General features: G+C 42.9%; 1 protein-coding gene across 2 annotated transcripts in view; it reads left to right on the forward strand.

The window, feature by feature from the left end:
• ZBTB7C (zinc finger and BTB domain containing 7C) overlaps positions 1–13,248 on the forward strand; it is a 265,388-nt gene that overhangs the window by 93,254 nt on the left and 158,886 nt on the right. The window contains exon 2 of one of the 2 annotated variants that reach the window (XM_072992953.2): positions 2,540–2,601. The gene's annotated coding sequence lies outside the window, so the exon portion shown is untranslated. The remainder of the gene's footprint in view (positions 1–2,539; positions 2,602–13,248) is intronic. The other variant, XM_072992954.2, reaches the window with a different exon arrangement.

Consider the following 13,248-nt stretch of genomic DNA (forward strand, 5'->3'; position numbering starts at 1 on the left):
ACTCTTTCCTGAGCACTATTGCCCTGTTTATTACAGTGATACAGTGGGGTCTTGACTTAAGAACAGCTCGAGTTAAGAACATTTTGACTTAAGAACCACTCTCATAGGAAAATATTGACTTGACTTACATACTTAGATTTGAGTTAAGAACTGAAAAAAACCCACGTGGGAGGCAGGGAAAGTGCAAAATGTGAACTTTCAGTTAACTGTTGGCCAGTGAAAAGGGTGCCTGTCTGCTTCCTCACTCCTCCCAGCATTTAGAGAGTGGATTGGGAGACAGTCTTCAGACTGCCTGGTCCTGTCCTGCCTGGACTGTATTTTCCCTGCCTTCCCTGAACCTTTCTTGACCTAAGAAAAAAAGAAACAAAATATCCCCCTCTAGTGGTCGAAGGCAGAATAGCAGCTTCCCATTAGTTTCTATGGACGGAAAAGAGCAGATACGGATCAAATGGTTTTCAATGCATTCCTATGGGAAATGCAGATTTGACCTGAGAACTTTTTGACTTGAGAACCGCCTTCCAATACGGATTAAGTTCTCAAGTCAAGACCTCACTGTAGTAGCTACTGATCTGGATTGAAACAGTTAGCATTATCCCCGTCTTCTGGCCAGAAATGCCTCTTGAATCTGTTGTTTGTTTGATTTTAATTTTTTTTTTTAAAAAAATGAGAAATATCAGCTTCTCGAAGTTCATCCTCACAAAATGGTATCGGGCGAAAGGGTAAAGGACCTTTCCCACATCATAGTCTGATCTGGAGCCTCTTCTGCAGCTGCATTTTATAAACAGGGAGGGAGGTCCAGCCAAGTTGAAATGCAGAACCTTGCTTTTTGTTTAACTTATCCAGAGACATACTGTATGTTTCTGTGTATAAGACTATACTTTTGTCTAAAATCTTTAAACTAAAAATTGAGGGTCGAAGTACATGGAAGTAAGCTGAGGAGAGAACAAAAACAAGTGGAGGGGAAAGCAGGGATCAAAGCGATCCTGCAGTGCTTTGATCCCTTTCCCCCTACACTTGCTAAGCCCCACTTTGATTTCTTAATTTTGGATTAGAAAAGTGGGGGACGTCTTATACATGGGGTGCCTTATACACAAAAAATAGGGTAAATGTCGGGCTACTACTCCAGTTATGCCCCTACCATCTGGTTTGCTGTGGGTGATTGGAGTGATAGTCAAAACGTCTGAGCAGATGTTCCCAACCTTAGGTCCTCAGGGCCTTCTCAATCCTCACCCCCACACTCTGAAACGCCCCCCATGTGAAGCCAGTCTGACCCCGTCATTGCTTTCTTTCCGCAAGCACGCAATGACATTTAACTTTTCAGGCAGGCTTTCCCTCAATGACTGGTGGTCTCAGAGGGGTTTTTCATGGATTCATGTGCTCTGTTGTTTTAAATGTGTTTTAGTATTGATTTTATTCACTACTTTTAATATCATAGTTGTTTAATTCTTTTCAAATATTTGTATACTTTTTAAAGCTTTTAAATATTGTCTTTTTAATGAGGTGAGCCACCTTTTAAAGGAGAAAGGTAGGATAAAAATATTCTAAAAAAACCCACAAAACATTATAATAAAATTAGGAAAAGCAGATTTAGAAGCAACAAAATATAAACCATCCTGTTTATTGCTTCCCAGACATTCAGTCACTAAGGAAAAGCCTGCCTGAAGAGAAAAAGCCTTTGCCTGGTTTCAGAAGCACAACAAAGATGGGGCCTGCCTGGCCTCCAGTGGGAGGGAGTTCCAGAGTTTGGGAACCACGACACAGGAGCTTCTCTCCTGTGCCCCTAACAAGTGTACCTTTAAGGGTAGTGGAACTGAGAGAAAGGCCTCTCCTGATGATCTTAACACCCAGGCAGGCTCGTAAAAGGAGATAGTGTTTTTTGAGATACAGTGGTGCCTCGCTTAATGACGATAATCCGTTCCAGGAAAATCGCCGTTAAGCGAAAACATCATAAAGCAAAAATAAAAACCCCATTGGAACGCATTGAAACCCGTTCGGTGCGTTCCAGTGGGGTAGAAACTCACCGTCCAGCGAAGATCCTCCATACGGCAGTCATTTTTGTTGCCTGTATAGCGAGGAATCCGTCCCTAAACACAGCGGGGAGCCATTTTAATCACCCGGTGGCCATTGTGAAAATGCCAATCAGCTGTTCAAAAAACGTCGTTTTGTGAAGAATCGGTTCCCGAAGAAGGGAACCGATCATCGCAAAGCGAAATTTCCCCATTCAGACCATCGTTTTGTGATTGTAATTGCAATCGCAGTAAGATCGTCGTTAAGTGGTTTTGTAATGCGGGGCAATCGTAAAGCGAGGCACCACTGTAGTACAGACTCAAGCCGTTTACAGCTTTATACGTTAAAGGTTGCACATTTGCTGAAAATGGATCAGATCACCTCAGGCTGCATCTACACCATTTTCTCTGCTCCTACAGGGACTTCTGTTTGAAGTCATACTAGAGTCATGGTACACTGAATTGTGATTTGGAAATGTCATAACAAAACTGGTTTTAAACATTTCCCCCCCTTCTGTTGTGTTTCCCTTCAGGAAGTGATCAGAATATTAGAGGGAATGTCGTTCTGAAGTTTGAAACGGAGACAAGGTAAACTGTGAGTATGGCAAACTCTGGCTTCTGAATTTCTTCAGTGTGCTACTTAGGAGTTCTCTGAAAAACGCTCCAGTGGATTGATCTTCATACTGTAGTCTATGCACGCTTTGCAAGTAAGACTCACAAAATAAGGAGAAACAACAGAGGGTGTTGTGACCTTAAAGACCAAGCAGTTTTGTTTGGCGTATGCTTTCATAGATTGTAGCCCATTTCGTCTGATGTAACCAGAGAAAATATAAAAACAGAACCTTGTGCCAATTAAAACTGTTCAGACTTCAAGGTGTCACAAAAACTTCTTGCTTTTGCTCTAACAAGACTAATGCATCTATCCTGCTGGGAAAATATATAGATTTTTGCCTCTCTGGAAATGGCCTTTAAGATACATCTGTGAAGAAAATTTCAGTCTTTGTTCTAAAGAGATCTAAGTCTTAAAATGCCTGTACACTTAATAAAATATTTCACATTCTCTCCATAGGCTGTTACAGGGAGGTGCAAATAAAATGGAAAAGGAAAAAAAACATGTTCAGAAGTCGCTTATTAGGGAAAGTTTGCCTCTAAAATGAATATAATAGAGAATATTGTATACAAAACACGTATAGAAAACTGCGTATGAAAAAAAAGAGGCAAAATTTCAGTCAGTTAAAGATGTCAGACTGATGCAGAAAATTCATCATCCTGGACCAAATTAATTTAGAAATATATAGCTGTGTAAATTGACACGGTCCAGAAATCGGCTGATTAGTCCATCTCTGTGAGTTTGAGTACTTGTTTGCTGTCCAGAATCCATCTTTCAAATCTGATTTTCCAAACAGAACTTCAGAATAAAGGGTCTGGAGAAAGGAACAGGGCAGCTTTGTCACTTCAGTGGACGGTACATTATAAAAGAGGAGGGGAAAGGATCCCTCCTAACGAACATTCGGATATCCATGCCTTCCAAAAACTTTAGAAGATCCTGCATCCGCAAGATTCTCATCTGGCCCTGGGGACGCCCCTTAAGTAGAGCCTCGTGGCGCAGTGGTTAAACCACTGTACTGCAGCCAAAACTGTGCTCACGACCTGGGGTTCAATCCCAGGTAGCCAGCTCAAGGTTGACTCAGCCTTCTATCCTTCAGAGGTCGGTTAAATGAGTACCCAGCTCTCTGGGGAGGCAATGTGTAGCCTGCATAATTAAATTGTAAACCGCCCAGAGAGTGCTTGAAGCGCTATGGGGCGGTATATAAGCAGCACGCTTTGCTTTCAAGAGGCATCCAAGCGGTTTGTTCCTGTCCCATCCTTCCTTCCTCACCCATGCCAAGAGACTGTTTCTGAGTAAATGAGGGCACAACTTTATAGGGGAAGTTGGAGTGACCAGTTTGTACTTCAAAAGTTCTTATCATTTGTGTGATCTATTTTATCAGCTCTTTCGATCTTTCCAGTTTGTTTCCTTTTTGATTATTATCGATGCCCCCATCCCTGTCCCATTTCATGCCTTTTTTTTCAACAGCTTTCACTCTCTTGGGCAGTGGCAATTTCTCTCCCCCTTTTTTTGTTTGTTAACTAAAGTAAGTGGCATAGGGCTACAGCAATGCATCAACCAAGCATGGATACATATGTTTATACCTATTGCACTGAAAGGCACCAGAAGGGAAACCAATAGAGAACCACATGTCCATCTGATCACCCTCTGACTTGTTCATAATGTTGGGGAGATCTTTGACATCCTCTGTCCCTTGGTTTATGCTAGGAAGACATCATTCATCAGAGTTAACAGCAGAGGATCTCCCACCCACACTAAATTAAAATGACAAACCTTGTGAAAAAAAACACAATATATCCAAACAATTGTCAACCATGAGCACTACTGCTTGATTTTGTCCAATTTCTTACAAAACTCCTGCTTTTCTTTGTTTCCTCTGCTTTAATCTTTAGTATCTCTTGTGTGTGTCTCCATGGGGAGGGGAGGGGAGGGGGTGTTGGCTCCCTGAAGCTTCAATTTATTTATTATTTTAATATAAATAGGCATATAGTGTTGTAGTTGTGTTATCAGCACAAATTATGCTATCCTACTGCTATATAACTTTTCCTCAACCCCCCCAGTCCCCTGAGATGTCCTTAGTCTGCCTCATTCAAGGAACTTCCTTTGCCTCTTTCAAATATTCACATACGCACATGCACGCACGCAAGCAATCACGTGTGTGTGAACACACACACACACACACACATACACACACACACACACACACACAGAGTCACTCTCCACTCCCCAAAGAAGGGAAACTCTGTAATCTGTTGCAAAGTGGAGAGAATCGTTATCTAGACCCACGTAATTTCTCTTTCCATCCGGCAAATGGATAAAACATCAAACCAGTGGAGTTTTCTTATCGTCAGGTAGAATTTGGAGGAGACAGAATAATGACCTGTCAGCCTGCCTCCGGCAAGCTGATTTTTTGCGGCATTTGACGATTCATACAGGCTTTAGCACGAAATATAGAACAAAATCTATAAATGCCTTGATTGTCTTTTTCATAAGGGCACCCAAGATGTATTCCTGAAAAAGAGAGAGCGAGAGAACTGGAGGTGGCGGGGGAATTAGCTTGCAGTGGCATGCACAGCCTGGTCACTGAAATGGCACTCGTAACTCATTATTTTGTGCATCTTTACACATGTTTGGAGTTTGCTGTTACACAGAGTGCAAAGTAGTTGCATGTTCGTTTTGCAGTGTGAGGCTCAGTAACAAGGAGAGTTGCCTCAAACTGTTAGACTCTTTTAAATGTCCTGTTTTCCTGTCTAATGGTAGGTAGCCTGGCAGGGCAGAAGTGCAGCATAAATTACTTGCTGAGAAACATGGGTTCAAGTGGCCTGGTTTGGTAACTCAACCACAGGACTCAGCCTGCCTTGTTGCACTTCCTGTCGGTTCGTGCTTTGCTCTTCTGTGACATGAATTTTGCATACCAACATGGGTTTCATGCACATTTATGCACATTGTATTTCTGCTCAAATTGCATAATCCATGAGGAAAGAAAGCCCACAACATTTCTATGTCTTGATTTCAGATCACAGCCAAGAACTCTAGAGAAGGCTTGCAGAATCACTGAGGGGCTGACTCACTATGCCCATATAGCCTCTCTCAACCAGAATCTTGTCACTACTGACATTCTCTGTCTCCCACCTGAGTAAACTCAGATTCTGGTGGTGGGCATTCAGGTGTTTTAGTGGAGACAGACAAAACCCAGGTGGACACCAGAGATACTAGCCACTCTTTTCTGTTTTGCATAGCTTGTTACTTGGCTAAAAGCCGGTCAAAACTGTCTACTTCCCCTGTCACTCCAAATTAAAAGCACCACTATGTTAATTTGGTTGCTAGTACAGATCCGGTATGGACTGACATTGGTTTGTGACCCTGTTCAACCTCAGTGTTAAAAGTAGGCAGTTTAAGTGCTGTTTTAAGCAGCGGAGAAAACTGTGAAATGAACGTTGGTCTTCAGTCAGTCACAATTGGTCAAACAGAGCAGATTGGCATTTAACCAATATAAATCTGCAGGAATACAGTGGTACCTTGCTAGATGGCGACCTTTTAAAACGATGAATCCGCATGACAAGGTTTTTGCGATCTCTATAGCAATTCGCAAAACAGTCATTCCAGTGGGCGATTTTTGTTGGACAATGATTTGGTCCGTGCTTTGCGGACCGTTTTTTCGCAAGATGACGAGTTTTACAGCTGATCGGCGGCTTTGCAAAATAGCTTCCCTATGTTTTCGGGACCCATGCTTCGCAGGACAGCCATTTTAACAGCTGATCGGCGCTCACAAAATAGCTTCCCTATGGGCGATCTTCGCAGGACGACGATGTATTTTCCCCATTGGAATGCATTAAACAGGTTTCAGTGTATTCCAATGGGGAAACGGATTTCACATGGCGATGATTTCGCTAAGCAGCGATTTCTATGGAACGGCTTATCATCGTCATGCAGGGCACCACTGTATATCAAAGAAAGATGGTTAGCCTCCCCAGATTTCACATGTGTTCTTGTCCTCAATCCCTTGCAGTGTTTCTTCCTGTCTCAAGATTCATAAATCTTATCGAATAAAATATTTGTTGCTTTATTACATGTTTGTTATTTTAGTAATTGATTTTGTTTTCCTTCTTGTGTTTTTTGCAGTGTAAACGACTGAAAATGGACTAATATTTCATGAAAATTGTTAAAAACCAAAGGGGCAACTGCCCAGGTTGGTGATGATGGGCAAACAAACCTTCAGCTGATAGTGGAAGTTTATCTTATCCTAGCAACTGTGGGGTATGGGTGTCCACCAGTCCCATCCCCCCATGAGTAAAAATTTAAAAATCAAAAGAGAATATTGCTGGAAGTCCATGTCCACTTCCATTTTTATAGGTTTGGGTTTTGATGGAATATGTGGTGGGGTGCACCTCATTTTAATGCAAAACCAGTCATTCCCAGTAAACCTTTGAAAAGTGGGAAATGACCTTTTCTTGATAATATTATCTCAATGGTTGGAACAATCAGACTTGCAAAAATGGTATGGGGAATTGTCATCTGTGACCCTGAAGCTGTGGTTATATTACCCCTGATCTAGAAACACCCCATATCTTCTGGTTCTTACTCAAGGGTTGCTTCCACAAAGCCCCCCCCCCCTTTCCCTCTCTTTTAGTGGAACATCTCTTCAACAGAAATGTTTGCTGTAACAGAGAACATAATAGCATAGTTGGCTTGTCGGAGTTTATCAGTGCTCTCCTGTAGCTGATGCGTAGCAGGGCATGATAATGGATCGGTTGCAACACAGCTAACAAAAAAGAGGCTGTATTTTCAAAAGGAAATGAATCTCAGTTGGTTCGGCTCCCTCCTGTGCTTCGTGCTACCTGCTGCCATCCCCCCCCCCCCCCGCATCACAAGCCTGTAGAAAGAAAGCCTGCCATAGAAGGGGTCGCTTCTTAGTTGCCCCCCCCAAACTGGTCAGCTGTCTTTGCAGCCAATTTTGCCGGCTTTCTGTGGCCCAGAGGGCCTTTGGATAATGCTTTTCTGTTAATAGAGAGCTGCGAGTGTTTAAAATGTATTGATAGAAATGTCCATTTTATCCTTGCGTGTCTGAGATTTCAGCCCTCTCAGACACACGGCAGGTCAAGATTTCCAGTGCCATTGTGTGTATTATGGAGAAGAGAACTGAATTCATCCAATATAAAAGCTTTCCTCTCTCCTTTTTTGGCTTTTTTTTTTTATGGGCCCTTCTTTAGGTGTTGGGCTTTCAAGTTACACAATGCTTCAAAGACCCTCCTTCTGGACTTTGAAAGGGGCAGAAGGCACCCGCTAATATTTTGAAGGGGTAAAAAAGAGAAATGAATAATAAGCACACCAAGTCACTAGCAACTAATTTGGAAGTGCTTATTGCACTGTTTGCCTCCCATAAGAACTGCTTCCTCAAAAGTGCAGCCAACAAAGGAGTTTTTTAAAAATGCTGCTGGAAACTAACTTTTTGGCCTTTAAATGCCCTGGTTCAGAAATTTTTCATGGTAAGAGTTACTTATGAGAAGATGAAACCATTTATGTGCTTGAAACAGCATGTTTTGCACAGACCCAAGAAACTATGAAGATTTTTCCCCCCTTCCTCCCACTCCTTATTTCACCTTGGCATTGAAAGCGTTGCTTGTAGGATGCTGTAATGGGGATCGGACAATGCAAGGGAATATAATAGCTTTGGGGTCCTTGTTTGGCATCTTTGAGCTGCTTAATTTTTTACATTATATTGAGTGGTCTGGAAAGATGATTCCTCCTACGGTGGCTTTTGCTTCCTGATTTTTTAAAGAAACATTTCATTGCATCCTTTTGGAAATAGGGCTAGTTGCACTCTAAATAACCTATTGGTCTTTACAATTGAAAGAAATAATGTTTTAAGCAAAACACTCAGTGGGTCAGTTACGCTTCTGGCATTGCTGTTGTTCAATAAAAGAAGAAAAATTGCCTTTAAACTATAACAAGCAGTGTCTTGTTCTTATTTAATTCAGATCAGATTTGCTGCAAAATAGGTAACATGAATTCCAGCTTAGAGCTGATCCCAATGTTACAGTTCCATGGCAATAACCATTTGTGTTACAGGTTTTCCACCTTCTCTAGTCATATTGTTTTATTGACCGAGCAGACGTTTCTTCCATTCATGAGTTTCTGCACTTGACTTGTGTTGACTGGTGTGAGCAGGAACTTGATAATGTGAAGGGCTTGGCTGATGCACGGAGCCGGATGAAACAATATGGAGGAAAATGAGGGAGAGTGTGATGCTTATTTCTTGAGTTAGGCATGGTCCTTTAAATTTGTGGATATAGTAAGCAAGAGGGATGTGGTGGCGCTGCGGGTTAAACCGCAGAAGCCTGTGCTGCAGGGTCAGAAGACCAGCAGTCGTAAGATCGAATCCATGCGACGGAATGAGCTCCCGTCGCTCGTCCCAGCTCCCGCCAACCTAGCGGTTCGAAAGCATGCAAATGCAAGTAGATAAATAGGGACCACCTCGGTGGGAAGGTAACAGCGTTCCATGTCTAAGTCGCACTGGCCATGTGACCACGGAAGATTGTCTTCAGACAAAAACGCTGGCTCTATGGCTTGGAAACGGGGATGAGCACCGCCCCCTAGAGTCGAACACGACTGAACAAAAATTGTCAAGGGGAACCTTTACCTTTTACCTAGTAAGCAAGAAGCTAGCTGTAGTACCTCTGAACCCAGTTCCCTCGTTTGCACGTCATGCTAAGTCATAGTTGGTTGTATAATCAAGGATTTTATTACTGTTAGCCAAATAAGCCACAGTTTGATTTCTGGTCTGTTTCTCTACTGCCTGTTTCATCAGGTGTTGTTACTGGGTTAGCAGCTGAAGAAAGTGAAATGCCGATTGAAACCGCAGCTGCAGGCCGTTTCTTGATCAGCAAAAAGCAAAAAGCAAAGCGTGCTGCTTATATACCGCCCCATAGCGCTTCAAGCACTCTCTGGGCGGTTTACAAGTTAATTATGCAGGCTACACATTGCCCCCCCCAGCAAACCAGGTACTCCTTTTACCTACCTCAGAAGGATAGAAGGCTGAGCCAACCTTGAGCCAGCTACCTGGGATTGAACCCCAGGTCGTGAGCACAGTTTTAGCTGCAGTACAGCGGTTTAACCACTGCGCCACGAAGCACTACATATGAGGCAAAGAACCTATTTTTAAAAAATGTAATCTAAGTGATTCGGTGGATCAGAGATGGTCTAGCAGAGGCAAAAAAATGAATTTTACTTGTCCTGCCCCTCTACAGAAGAGCCGGGGAAGTGTTCAGTTTGCTGCTATCCTGAAGTGGCCCGTTTATTAAGCCACTTCAGGATACCAGAAATTGGCGATGGAGGGAGTTAAACTATAAATAGGTCACTTGAAGTCAGTATGCCATCAAATGGCATATTGTTCCTCTCCCCAACCTCGGCAACCCTATCATCCTACTCCAAAAGGGCCCATCATCCCACTCCAGAAGGGCCGATATAGTTGCAGCCTAAGCAGATTTTTTGTGCCTAATTTTGATCACTAGAATCAGCAGATTCTGACAGGCAACCTTCTTTGCTGTGATTTTTTTTTTAAGCTTCAGAATTTTAGTCCCCAGGCCTTGCCTGCATGAGACACCTTTCACAATATCTCGAAAAAACCCACTGTGAGTAATGTCAAGGGTTGGGGAAGTGGCACGGATGAGCACGGTTCGAATAATTGCGGTGTCACCATCCTCACACCTGCCACACAATCCGAAATTGCAAAATTACTTGGCCTCAAAAATAATTAAGTGAAACAGAGAACACGTTAATGACTGCAATCACCTAAAGGAAAAGAAGTATTCTTGCTAAAATCTTTCAAAAAAATATATTTCCCCCTGCTTTTTTTAGAGCCAGTGCCTGCTCCAAAACCAGCCCCATATTCCCTGGCTGCTCTTGCTTGTCACATCAAACTTTATTTTTACCATCTGTGGAGATGTAGTTAAAGTTTTAGCACTCACTTATCTCCTTCTCCCCCAGGCCACAATTAATTGAGGCCAGGAGGGAGGCTGAATTGCTCAGGCAATATTTACAAGAGAAAGGGAATGTTAATGTATTAGTTGAGCCGAGGCTGTGGGGAGGAGGGTTGGTTTAGAAAGGTGTTGGAGACAGCTGGTTGAGAAGGAGATCCTCATGGCCCTGCACAGACCACCGGAATGAGTCCCCAGACAGTTGGCTTTTCATTGGAATAAATATGACCCTGGCTCCCACTTCCCCAATTAAATGCTGGGTTCAGAGCATTTTCTAATTCTCCACGGTCCTTTTGGTAATCAAAGCAGGGTAAGAAAGGGACCGCTGTCTGAACCAACTTGTTCTACTATACGTTATGTAGCTAAAATGGCAGCATCCACATAAAGAGAGGAGACATTGAACTTTGAAAAATGCCGTAATTAATAAAAACGAAACCAAATACAGTGGTGCCTTGCAAGACGATGTTAATTCCTTCCACGAAAAATGGTGTCTTGTGAAGACACTGTCTTGCGAAACGTGGTTCCCCATTGGAATGCATTGAAATGTATTTAATGGGTTCCAGTGGGGGAAAATCGTCATCTTGAGAAAATCGTCCATAGGAAAACATCGTCTTGCGAAGCGCAACAGCGATCGCAAAAACTAATCATCTTGCAGATTAATCGTCCCGCAAGGCAATCGACTTGCGAGGCACCACTGTATGTAGTGGGTGAGGACGGGGGGGGGGAAGACCTAAAGAGGCCTTACTGTAGTCAGGGGGTCCATATAGTGTTGAATGTCTGTTTGGAACAAAACACTGGGGAAAGAAACAGGATGGAGAAGGGAAATGCACAGAAGGTAGAAAGTTTTTTTTTTAAAGTCATTCATTATGCGTGTGTTTAGTCGTTTAGTCGTGTCCGACTCTTCGTGACCCCATGGACCAGAGCACGCCAGGCCCTCCTGTCTTCTACTGCCTCCCAGAGTTGTGTCAGGTTCATGTTGGTTGCTTCGCAGACACTGTCCAGCCATCTCATCCTCGGTCGTCCTCTTCTCCTCTTGCCATCACACCTTCCTAACATCAAGGTTTTTTCCAAGGACTCTTTTCTTCTCATGAGATGGCCAAAGTACTGGAGCCTCAGCTTCAGGATCTGTCCTTCCAGTGAGCACTCAGGGTTGATTTCCTTTAGAACTGATAGGTTTGTTCTCCTTGCAGTCCAGGGGATTCTCAAGAGCCTCCTCCAGCACCACAGTTCAAAGGCATCAATTCTTCGGCGGTCTGCTTTCTTTATGGTCCAGCTCTCACTTCCATACATCACTATAGGAAAATCCATAGCTTTGACTATTCGGACTTTTGTTGGCAAGGTGATGTCTCTGCTTTTCGGGATGCTGTCAAGATTTGTCATCGCTTTCCTCCCAAGAAGCAGGCGTCTTTCCAACGGCAGTTTCTTACTTCTAACACTGCAAACATTGTGGAAATATTTGTGTTTGTGTGTGAGTGTGTGTGTGAGAGAGAGACTTGTTTTATTATTTAGTTACTGTTTTTCATTTAAAACCAACATGAAACTAAGGATTGACAAGAGCATAGCAAAAAACATGAAGAATTCTGTTCCCAGTGACTGATAAATGCCTAAAAATATTCCTCCCAATTAACATTTGGAACAGCATTGATCGCACTTGAGACCTTTGCATCCCCCTCCCCAAAAATCACTCCCATATTACTTTCGGAATGTAATTTAGAGATAGACTATACAGGTGTTTAGCCCATTGTTTGGTCCACTGCAGGAAAAGGCTGGTTTGCTCTTAAAGATGGTAATAAGAAAAAGTCTTTTTTTTTGGGGGGGGGGGAGCAAACCCGCTTGTCCCCAGAGTGGTCCTATTCATACATTTTTTTGGTGTGGATAGGATTGTTCTTGGTTGGGTGTGTGATCACCAGAACCAGTCCAAAACAAGCCTTATCGTTTGAATTCGCCATTCTCGTGAAGTGGTTAAATTAGTGAGCCACTTCAGGACGTTGGCAAATTAATCACTTCCCTCCTCACAGGGAGAGCTAGAGAAATGTACCAGTTCTCTAGGTCTTCAGCAAGCACTTTTAAGTTAAAACGACTCGACCTAGTCTGTATTTGTAATCCTGGCTCCTGCAATTAGCAGGGTGGAGGGAAAGTTCTCTGAAGACAAATGTTGACTTGAGTATTTTAATGGGTGAGGGAAGGGAAGAACCCTTTCTACCTTTTTTTTTGTTTTGGCTGATGCATACTATGTCTCATGATAACGTTAGTACAGTATTAGCATGAGGATTCTACTTGGTGCCCAATGCGTTTCTTCTCTAGCTTCTCTGCAGAACACTGTGCTGTGACATATGTTGTGCAATGTGATTTCTGAAGGGGCAAACAACAGCCCCTCCTGGTATGAGCCATTTCTTCCCTCTCCGGAACTGCCCTGTTTATATCAGGTTACACGGTGAGGCTCAGAAATATGTATAGAAAAAAATACGTTGGCTGGTGGTCCTTGGTTGGCGGCCAACTGAGAAACGACCCCTTCCTCCATTAGGTTTTGTCCCTGGTTCCGTTTTGCCTCTTTCCTGGTTTCGTCCCAAAGAAACATAGTGGAAATGATGAGTTGGAGGATAGCAGGATTTTTTTTGTTCAGTGGAAATATAAATAAGTAAAGGCTGACCTTTTT

This window comes from Pogona vitticeps, chromosome 2 (genome assembly GCF_051106095.1).
Source record: "Pogona vitticeps strain Pit_001003342236 chromosome 2, PviZW2.1, whole genome shotgun sequence".
Lineage (NCBI taxonomy): Eukaryota > Metazoa > Chordata > Lepidosauria > Squamata > Agamidae > Pogona > Pogona vitticeps.